Source organism: Halichoerus grypus, chromosome 3, assembly GCF_964656455.1.
Source record: "Halichoerus grypus chromosome 3, mHalGry1.hap1.1, whole genome shotgun sequence".
NCBI classification, from domain to species: domain Eukaryota; kingdom Metazoa; phylum Chordata; class Mammalia; order Carnivora; family Phocidae; genus Halichoerus; species Halichoerus grypus.
Genome location: NC_135714.1, coordinates 139,140,934 through 139,152,702, shown reverse-complemented (window position 1 = coordinate 139,152,702; position 11,769 = coordinate 139,140,934). Strand labels below are relative to the sequence as shown.

Below are 11,769 nucleotides of genomic sequence, written 5' to 3'. Positions count from 1 at the left end.
ACTCTCATTCTCATATGTAATACTAACATTGGCCAATAGATGCCCTAAGAGATCTCTTAAACACAGAAACTCAAAGAATTAAAATCATGTATTTGAGAATCAGTGCTCCTTATGCTTTGTTTTCATAGTTCAGTTTTCATTACACTTGTAAAATGGTACAATATTTTTAGATCCTAGAGTTTTAAGATGACCAAATTCCAAATTACCTGCCCCAAACACTGATTATTAAAATAATAGAGGAAAGAAAAGGAAACTTTTCCAGAATTGCTTTTAAAACTACAATGAAGGCAGTGATACATCTGATCCACTTAGATTAATGACTTCTAATTTCAATAAATACAGCCGGCACTATGGTGTGCAACTATAAGTCTCAGGTTAATTTAATCAAAGAAGATTAGGTTGAGTTGTAAAGCATTTGCTCAGATGAATTAGCTGATACATTTGGATTTTTCAGATTTTACTACAATTTCTATTATTTTCTATGACATAGCTATTAGCCAAGTGTGCATTGAGTCGATTAATGGAAAGTATTTTAATTATAGTTCTCTACATCTAGATATTTTTGACATTGAAGTTTATTCATAAGAAAAAAGATTACTTAGATTATTTATTATACAAATCTGGGAAATAGAACTCTGTTGTTTTCTCTCCACCTCTAGTTTATAAAAAAATTATTCTCAGATTTTTTCCTATTAATCCAATTATTTTCATCTAGGCTTATGTCCATATCTGCCATCTTCCTTATTAATAAGGCTATCCCAAATTGTATAAACAAGTGGCAATATAAAAACAATTTTTAATTTATTCAATTACATTTACTTTAAAAATATTTTCTTAATTCTTCATTTCATCTGGTCCTCCCTTTTATGGAGCAACATATTTTGGCCCCATCCTTATGAGCCTGAGAATTCTGTGCATGGACATATTGGTAGATGACAGTTCTTATACAAAAGTTATTCCCATTGTTTTCAGACTAGGACAGAAAAAATATTCCTTACCAAGCCAAAACAAGAAAGGCAAAATATAGCTTTGGGGGAAATTCATAGTGGTATCACTTGGAAGTCGGAGAGAGTATGTATAAAAAGAGCTATTAGATGAGGAATATAAAAGTACATGAAAACTGGAAAACTAGAGTAGATAACATAAACATGAATCTGGTAAATCTATGATTTTTCATTTACCTTGATATGCTTATGTAAAAAGGCAGCTTTATTTTTTCCCTTCAGTATAGAACATAAAACTTATCAAGTTAAGGATCCATGTTTATCATAAGAAAAATATTAGGTTTACAGGTCTTTCCACACTTGACAGACATAGTACATACCATTAATTGTAGTCTACAGTGGTCCTTCGAATGGCCCATAAGTACTTAATTCTGAATTCAAATTCAGAATTTGATTTGACCTAAGTTATTAATGATAATTATTGATGATAGTAAGCCCCAGATTACTGATGATAATGAACAAATCTAGTCCTTAAAATCCAACCTAGATTGTTCTGTTAAATGTTGTAGATTTTAGCTTTCGAGTTAAGCAGCATTTCTTGAAAAACGTTCTATTCTTCCTCTCTTTAATATTACCTCAATACAGATTAACATCAACCAATTTTTTGAACCTATAGATTTTGTTCATATTATATATTTGCCAAGAGTCTTGTGGAATTGGAAAATCCCATTTACATAGTGGGAATTAAAGAGTTCATATGTGCGTTGATTTGAGAATTTGAGTTATAGAATAAAGAGTTATATCCAAGTTTTAGCATGGTATTTCTGAAAAATGACCTTAACCCTTTATGAAATGTACCATTTTGATGGTAAGCTCATGATTAAAAATTATAAAAATAGTCTTAGTGTGTTTTCCTGTGTGATAAATACTAATAAGAAAAGAACCAACTTTCATACTACTCATCATAAATGTAACAATCTCTTATGTGAAACCAACACAGTGCCTGTACTATAATAGACAATGGAGACAAAAAATAAATATCTGAATTTGCAACATATACTGAAATTCTTAAAAATTAAGCTAATATAATCTCATGAAAGCATGTAGTTGATTGCAAATACCACTTAGGTCAAAAATGTGTGTGTGTGTGTGTGTGTGTGTGTGTGTGTGTGTTTAACCCAATAGTGTTCTTCAGTCTGTAACTTTATATATTAGAATTGAGGTTTTGATTCTTATATCTTAAAGCTTATGTACATATTTTAAAGAAAATATATTTGAAAATCCTCTTCAGTGCATGTCCCCCCACATTCACATAAAGGGCATTTAAGATGAAAATTCTGCATTAGCTAAGATGCGTAGATATAAACACATTGTATCAACACTCCATTCAGTAATACAATTCTGTATTTAAATATCCTATAATACAACAGACAGATCACTAAGAAACATTTTATTAATAGAATGTTAAAATAAAAGATAGGTAGAGAGAAAAGGTCATAAGAGAGTAAAGCTTAGAAAGAAGTAAGGGGAAGGAAGAAAAACAATAGTAGAAGTCAGGGAAGAAAAATATATTTTCAAGTGTCAAATATTCAAGTAATGTTGCAAAACACTGCATATCTGGCATTTGGAATTGATATTAAAAAGTAAAAACCAAGAGCATATGTTAAATTTCAGGAATTATTTTTTCCTAAGAACTAATTGTTAAGTGCAGGTTTCATGCTTTAAAAACACTATGTGCATATAATGTATCAGGAGAAAGCACAATCATATGGAAGCTCACATTGCAAGAGAGTTGAAATCTCTAAGATAGATACATTTTGTGCTTATATAATAATTTTATGACTCTTTTTAATTAAGGAAGGCTTGGTCATTTGTGGTTCTGATTTTTTTCCCTGGCCTTGCTTTATTTTGATCCCCCAAAATTAAGAGTGAAAATTATTTAGCATAAAGTAGTGAATATTGGCTTTTCAAAATAAGCACGTTCCTAATTCACAGCAAACCTTCTTAAAATTGATGCAAAAAGAGAAATTAACAAGGCATACACTGTTATTATCTTTAGAGTATTTATATTTCTAATGTACTACAAATACATTAGAATAATTATAATTTGAAAAGGAGCTTGTAAAATTTGATGACACCACAGGAGTCTAAAAATAGAGAACGAAAAAGCAATATGATTAAAAGGTAAATCTTTCATACAAGTATGAATACACACTCACAGGGCAACAACACAATGAGCTTCATAATTTCTGTGTATTACATTTTAATATGTTCATGTAAATTACCTAAATTAAAATCCCTAAATACATGTTGGTCATTCAGCTTTAAAGATATTTTCCTTGTTCATATTTACTTAATATTTTAGTCATCTTTCCCATGACAATTACAACTAAAAATCCATCTAATGACTTTTTGCATGCATTACATTTTATTGTGCTTTACAATTACTTTAAATATCCTGAACAGTAATTATATGTATGAGTATATGTGAGGATATTGTAATATTGCTTATATAAAAATAAATGACTACTTTAACAGACCCATTCAGTACTCTCTTAATTTAATTCTGGGTAGGTAAAATTTATTTTTTTGGCTTATCTTAACTTCATCCTTTGTCTTAGTCACTCATCTTCTTTGCACACCTCCCAAACTACTTACCCTAAGGTACCATTTTCACAGTCTTAGTAACCAGATGCCAATTTATCCCACCTAAGGGGAAAGTTCTTAAGATCTTGAATCCTATCACAATATCACTATAATATAGAAATTTATGAAGTTTTAAAATTCTACTGTAGAATCACAGGATGACAGATATATAAGGAAATTTAGAGACAATTTAGTACAATAAAGTCCTCAAATTTTACAAATGATGAGTGTGATGTAGCAGTTTAAATAACTTGATCTTGGTCACACAGCTAATTTAGGACAGAACAAAACCTAGAATCTCTTAGGAGTGTTCAGTCCTCGCAGTTCTATTTCTTTCTTTCTTTCTTTCTTTTTTTTTCCTCCTCTCTCTCTCCCTCCAACCCCTCTGGACACAGTGAGAAAATGGTTTCTTTCTTTCTTCTTCTTTTTTTTTTTTTAATTTGAAACATTTGAAACATATTTGCTTTCCAGTTTTATCCCCCTAGGCTTTTGAATAATACTATGCCTGCCTTAATTTAATTCATAGCCCCAAACAATATGATCACTGAAGTGAACTGAAAAATAGTGTCTATTAAACAGCATATGACACAGGCTTTAGTGGAATTTTATAAGAATTTTTATAATGCACTCTATATATTTTCACAGTGAACTTTTAAATCTTCCCTGCCATTTTGGCATGTTGGCATGAAGCAGACCAAAATATGCCATGTGACATTTCTAAAAGAAGCATGACATGTGTGCTTTGATCAGCCTAAGTACAGGATATTCAGTTGGCTTCACTGTAATTGTAATTGTAGAATGCGCATCTGCCCCTAAATGTCATCTTTTATGCCCTACCATGGTGTCTGAAACCATTATAAAATCACTTTGGGAACTGAAGCAGTTTGGGAATGTGTGTGTGTGTGTGTGTGTGTGTGTGTGTGTGTGTGTGTGTGTATGTAATGAGCAGTGCAAAAAGGCATTGCACTAATCATTTATATATTTATATAGAATCAATAGCTGTCAGAAAATAAATATTGCAGATTACCTGGAATGCAGGCATTATGATCTAGATATGTTGGGGGATACTCCCAGGGAACTGAATATTTAGGAAAGGAATTGACAAATTCTTTAATAAAGCTGGAAAGGAAAGTTTATGTGGATGCAAAGGAGAAAAAACTTCCCTCAGAAGCAAAATTACCATGTTTTTTTCTCAATTTTGCTAACTAACTTTCAAGAAAGTATTTGGGTACGTATGCCCACAAAATAAATGTGCTTCCTCAAATAATTTCTTAAATACTGCAGAAAATCAAATTTATTAATTATGTTTCTTGATAGGAAAATAAACAAGTGTACTAATTTCATCAAAGTCCCTTAAAACACTCATGAGCAGATACAGTACAGAACTATATTTGACTCTGGGACTATCAGGATGTATGTATTTTGATGGAAAACAATGTATTGATTGCTATGACATTTCTTGAATAAATAACTTTATGAAAATATTTTTATCCAACTTAAGAAAATTTGGGCTTAATTTTAGTTGCCCATTTCTTTGTACAAGTAAGTCCTGATGGCTGTAGGTGGGACATGTGGACAGGATGTGAATAATGACCTTTCTAGATGATTGATTGCTTCAGTTCACTAAAAGTGTTTGTTTACAAGCTTAAGCAGTCAGGAATCTGGCATGGCAGCCCCCCTTTTTCTTGCTGTCAAGGCCCTCAGAGCCTCACTGGAACAAGAAACATCACATATACTGAGGGGATTGCTAAAGGCTATGAAATGCTTCCAGCATACCCCATCTTTCATAGAACAATTGATATATTAGACATAATAAATATTACATAACCTTCAGAATTTTGGCAGTGGAAGTTGAAGCTGAGAACTTTCACTTTTTTTCATTATTAAATGATTTTTTTTAACCCTGGAATCTCCAACTTCACAGAGCTTGACGGTGTATTTAAATCATAAGAATGAAGAAGGAAGATTCCGTAAATTTTATAAGAACACCTGAATTCTTGATATATACTATACAGCATTCACATAAAAAATAAAGAAAAAAAAATCTGTTTACGAATGACGATAAGCACTGCCAGCTTTCACATCTTCTCCCAGCGCTCAGAGCAATTTTTTTTTTTTTTTTTTTTTTTTTCTCCAGGACAAGTTTCTGCTGCAGCGACTCCCTCTAGCAGCTCCACGAACCGAGAAAAGGGAACGGAACACCAAACCCATCCTTTCCAGTAAACAAATGGTAGGGAGCCGGAGGAAAGTTTGGCCAGGAAGATCAAAAGGAGCGGGGATTTTTTTTGGAGTGGTTGGATGAACACATTCTATTCCCCAGTCCCTTCTCCACCCGCCTCCCCAGCCTCTCAGTGCTCCACTGCCCCCACCCTCCGCCCCTTCTTTCTGCCAGAGCTGTGCCAGCAGCGATCTTTAGAGCGCACAGAAACGGCAGTCCCAGCGAAGGAAAAGGCTCAGGCGACGCCAAAAGCATTTAGTTTCTTCAGGACCGGTTGCGCACGGATTGTGAAGTCCAGTGAAGCCCACGTTGGTCAATAGCCTGGATTTTGTCGCCTCGATTGCCTCAGCTGACCCTAGCAGAAGCCCAGTCAAAGGGGCGGCCCCGCACCTCTCAGGGAGTTGATATGCAAAATAGTTACGTCAGATGATGGGCGGGGCACGCTCGGGTTGAGTGGCAGCAGCTTTTGCTGTGGGAGGAGGCGCGAGAATCAGCCTGGTTCAGTGACTGAGACAAACTGGAGGTGAGAGGAGCTGGTACTGTCCACTGTGCTGTCGGTGCTGAACCTGGGACGCGAGCGGACGGGTTGCTCTAGCACCTCGAGGCAACGCCCTCTTGCACTCTCTGTGCCCTGCGGGACCCGCTTCACCAGCAGGACCATATCAACTTGACAAAGGAGTGTGGTATCGGACGTGGGAGAGAGTCCTCTGTTTGCCACCTGGGCGCCCATTCAAGCGTGACTTTGGAGATTTCTATAGTTTTAGACCAAACTATTTTCCTCTTTTCCCAGCTGAAATGATCTTTTAGGTTTTTAACTATTACTATTATTGTGATTTATATATCCACACCGTTTAGGAATCTTTCTGGGAGACTTTTTTGACTCTTAAAATAAGGTAAGAAAAATAATATTATAAATTATTACAAATGGGGGAGGAATGCAGAGTGCCATACAAAAATTTAAAAGCTAGTTGTGATTTTTATAATTTGAAACAGGACTTTTGGCAATGATTGCAATAATTATTTTAATAATTACTACTATTGTTATTATTACAAGAACACCAATTGGTGATTAAGCACTGAATTCTAGAGGGGAAGTTGAGGGTTTTGTGTGTGTGTGTATGTGTGAAGTTAATGTCATCAGGTTATATCCTGCTTTATAAATATAAATATTTGTAGAGCAACACTTCCAGCATGGCTCAAGAAACAAGAACCATTCAATGCAAGCCCCCAAATATGTTAGTAAATTACATTAAATAAATCAACCAACAAGTTGTTTAAAACAAATGCAATCCTAAAAAAATATTTGAGTGGACTAATCTCTGATTAATCAATATTACCTCTGATATCTATAACATAGACTGCAAAGTGCAGAGCTCTCTCAACATTTTTGGAGGGGAGGTGGTAGGGATAAGAGCATTTATACCATGTTGGGTTCATTTAGATGTGTTGTTATGCAGTAGATCCAAATAAAACTTGTGAAACTCAGTCTCTGAGAATTCTACACCCCAAGGTCATGTGTATTTCCAAGTTGGGGGCTGTTTGTTCTGTTATTGACTAGCAAATGTCATCCCCTCCCCACCCCCTCAGGTTAGAGGTGGATGTAAATGGGAAGCTCTGATTTAATAATACAGTATTAGCTTGTATTATAGTCGCTACTGCTGTTGGTAATTGAATGGAACTGGGAAGCGTGGGCTGAGAAAATGTCTCGCTATTTCAGCAATGTTTAACCTCTTGCATGTTTAACAGAGAGCTTTTCTCTACTTAGGAGATTTTCTTTTGAAGCTATGTTCCTTTTGTCAATTGGCACTGTGTTTTGAGTGTATGAAGAAAGAATTAAGTACAAAAAAACCACTGAACAGTACTTCTCATAGTGAACAATTATTAAATGATAAAAGTTAACTGGTGCTCTGTGTATTTCTTATTACTATTCATGACTTTATTTGACAGGCATGATGTTTGTCTGATAAATAGAATTATTAATTTTCATTTATGTCATTTAGTGACATTAGATTAAGGATAAATGATGGCTGGAAAAATATTGAGGGGAGGGTTTACATTCCAGGGAGAGAGTTTAGGTTGCAACTAGACATCCTATCTTAATAGGAACATGTAAAATATAAGCTGTTTCAGACTTATAAGTATCATTCAACTGACTAGGGCTATGTTTTTCAGCAACTCGAGTACACTAAGTTAAGTTTATGTATTTGTATATTTTAAATTATAAAAATTTCTGCCCTAGTTGCATTACACTTAACAAGTATGAACTTTAGCTTTAAAGTTTATGATTTAAAATAATTCCTCTGCATAGAGATTTTTCATTTTATTTACGGCACAGTCCTACATGACAGTGATTGTTACAAGAAATGAATATTATTGCAAACACTAGAGGCTAAATGTAAATCCCCTTAAGTTGTTCCCATGTTTTACCCTAAGCAGATTGTTCTTTGTAGGATTCCTGTCAGTCATGTAATCTTACATTAAATATTGATACAAATTTTTTAAAGACTGAATGGGTAGAGAAGCAAAGGAGGATATATGAAACACTGGGCCATGAAACTCTTACCAGATAGCCTCCTGTAAATTAATTTAGAATAATTATTTTCTTCTATACATTTTGAAATTTTCTTTTTGTAAAACTAATTATATGGGTGGGGCACCTGGGTGGCTCAGTCATTAAAGGTCTGCCTTCAGGTCAGGTCATGATCCCAGGGTCCTGGGTTCGAGCCCTGCATCGGGCTCTCTGCTCGGCGGGAAGCCTGCTTCTCCCTCTCCTACTCCCCCTGCTTGTGTTCCCTCTCTCGCTGTGTCTCTCTCTGTCAAATAAATAAATAAAATCTTTAAAAAAAATAAAATAAAATAAAACTAATTATATGGGTATAAGCACTCAGACTATGGAATTTCAAACAGAATTATGGCTTCTTTTAATTTCAGTTTTCTTTTCTTTATTGCAACATCAATATATTTTAATTTTATAACTTACTGGAAAGGCAAGAACAGAAGTAAACACTATGCTCACCTAAATGTATTTCAGTATCTCACTGACTTCTGTTTTCATAAAGTTTTCCAAGATGTATATCTTCGTTTGAGTATGAACAGTTCCCCTGAACTACCAGTATCTGAAATTCTTTCAGATTAAGTTTAGTGTTGTCACAGTGAGATGGTTAAACACTAAAATCAAAGTGTGTTATTGGCAATCGTGAAACTAGTAAGGTAGATTCAATGAGATTGCAAATTTAAAATATTAGAAACATTTTTCCTGATTTTTTTTTTACATATTAGCTTTTATATCTTAGTTCTGAGGTAAGGTAAAATTAGATAATTAGATGACCATGATAAGCCCGAAATTAGCACATAGGGGATACTATTTGGATACAGAATACGATTTGTACTGTAAACAAATAAAATTGCCAACTTTGAAGACACCTATTAAAGATATTCAAATGTGGTGACCCTTCGAATTTTTTTGCTGCACAAAAAAATGACCATATTTTGGAGTTACAACTTGTCCATGTGAAATTCAAAGAAATATTCAATACCACAACAATAGATAACCTGCTACAGCATGAATTCATTTCATTGCATAGGTACTACAAGATATATATGCAGCACTTTTTACCTCAAGATGATGTTATACCAAGTGTATAGAAAAATTATTGAAATAATGTAATTGTATGTCACATGACATGTTCAAGTTGTTTTTCTTAATTGTGTCTCAGTTTCTTAAAGCACATTGATCTAGTCAAAACTTTAAAAATGATATTCCTGGATAGATGTCTTTTTTTCTTATAGATAGATGAATAACTATGCATGCTAGGTGATATTTAAGATAAAGATGAAACAATTGGGCTTTCTATTATCAAGGCTATACATTGCTTTTTAAAAAAATCTATTTACTAACATGTACAATAGAGAATTAAAGAAAGTAATAATAAACTGGAAATATGCTAAAAATTTTTAGTGAATTGACTTTTTAAAAGTAACTTTTAAAATTATACTTAAGAGATTATGCAAGTTATAGTTTATTGAGAATTTTCTTTGAATAATAGCCATTCTTCATGCTTAATTCTCATTTATCAATGAGACCAAAACACCTTCAATAATATGTTTCTATTAGTTCTGCCCCAAATCCCCATACTAACTCACATATTACTTAATGTATGATAAAGTTCTAAAGACTCTTGTGAACTAATAGGCCAGAAAAAGTATTTCCTGTTGTTAACATTATTGTAAGCCATGTGACCAATTATCTTACCAAACAGACTTAATCACCTTCTGCTTCAACACCTCCAGTGTCCTTTGGGTATAGTCTAGTTAAGGTGAACTGTAGGGTCCCTTGTGGAAAATCCTAATTTTCCCATTAAATTGGTCACCACACCACACAACAAAACAATTGGTCCCTTTGTGCTTTAATCACCTTAGTACTGAGGAAGTTAATATTATTAAAATAGATGAGATAGTATTTTTGACAAACTCAGAATTCCAATGAGTCTTAATATGGGTATTTTTAAAGAGAAAGAATTAAACAATAGTAAAGTGCATGATATAATGAGTGTGTATGTGTGTACATCGTGTGTGTGTGTGTGTGTCTGTATACATATATATTTCTTGGTATATTATACTCTACCATAAACATGCAGTGGGAATGATCTTGAACATGCAAGTTCAAGAAATGCTACTTAATACAAAAATAATTTACATAACAAGCTATAATACAATATAAATTTTAGTGGCAAATGTGTCTTTTTGTTATTGTTATTTTTATTTAGGCTGTTATGCTTAAGCACACACCAACTTTTTGCCATGAAAATGTCATTCATAAGCTCTCATGCTGTGATTGGCAAGGGAAGGGACAATTGGAAATGAAAATTTGCCAGGAATAAGCAGCAGAATGGATTTGTACATAATGAAGAGTTTATAGTACCATGTTGATTCTGAAAAAATGAGTGCTGATAAAGGATTTGAAAGTTTCTATCTCTAAAAGAGATACATCAGGTTGACTTCATATACATTTTTGGGTTATAAGCCATGCACTTCTAAGGGATATAGCCTGGATATCCCTATACCTAAGCTATTTTGATTCTTTGTAGATCAGTGTTTTCATGCATAGATGTGGTAAAATGTGGGAAGAAGAGCAGCTTAACTCTGAACTTTCTTGCTTTAAAACCAAGTAATTAATATTAATTTAATGTGGCTTTTGGTATCAAATTATGTAAATCTCTAAAGCAAAGTAGTTGCTTAGTGAGTTCATTTGCATGTCAATACAGAGAATATTATTCCAACTCATAACTGGTTCATAGCACTGCTAGCAATTCTAAAACACAATGCAAAAATTTGAAAATACTTTTCTAGTTCCGTTTTATTTAAATATATCCATTGTAATTGACAGTTAAGAGAAACTTACTTTAGTGATATATTTTTTCTGTGTAAGTAGCACTAAGGTACCAATTAAGACATACATACAGTAGCAATTAAAACATGTAAGCCTGAACCATGTTCCCCAAAGATGATGATGAAATGGAAATAATTTGCCTTTCGTGATCGGACACTTCCACAAAACACATTAGGTAGTGTTCTAATGACCATCAAGGCTTTATTTATTATAATTTCTAAAACCCTCAAAGTAAAGATTTTTTACTAACGTGAAGTGGCAAATGCCCCCATGTACTCTGTAGATATGTTCCCCTTTTTCTCAAAACTACAGTAATTGCTGTGATCCTGACATCAACCAGACTCTGACCTGCCTCATTAAGATTAAGGAGGGGGTCCCATTCATCTTTCCAAAGAAAGAAAGAGAATGATTTGCTGCTACTAAACACATTTGCTGTCTCACAGTAAACTACCTATTGATACTAGAGCATAAAGTTTTTGAGCCTGGAGCCTTGCTTATACAAGAAGAAGAAGACAGAAAGAGATACCATTCAAAGTGTTAATACATGTACATATATTTTATTCATATATATG

General features: G+C 33.6%; 1 protein-coding gene across 4 annotated transcripts in view; it reads left to right on the top strand.

Moving 5' to 3' along the window:
- The first annotated feature begins 5,976 nt into the window (after positions 1 to 5,976).
- FSTL5 (follistatin like 5) overlaps positions 5,977 to 11,769 on the top strand; it is a 725,252-nt gene continuing 719,459 nt past the window's right edge. For 2 of the 4 annotated variants that reach the window (XM_078069389.1, XM_078069388.1), the window contains exon 1: positions 5,977 to 6,701. The gene's annotated coding sequence lies outside the window, so the exon portion shown is untranslated. The remainder of the gene's footprint in view (positions 6,702 to 11,769) is intronic. The other 2 variants (XM_036106567.2, XM_036106566.2) reach the window with 1 other exon arrangement.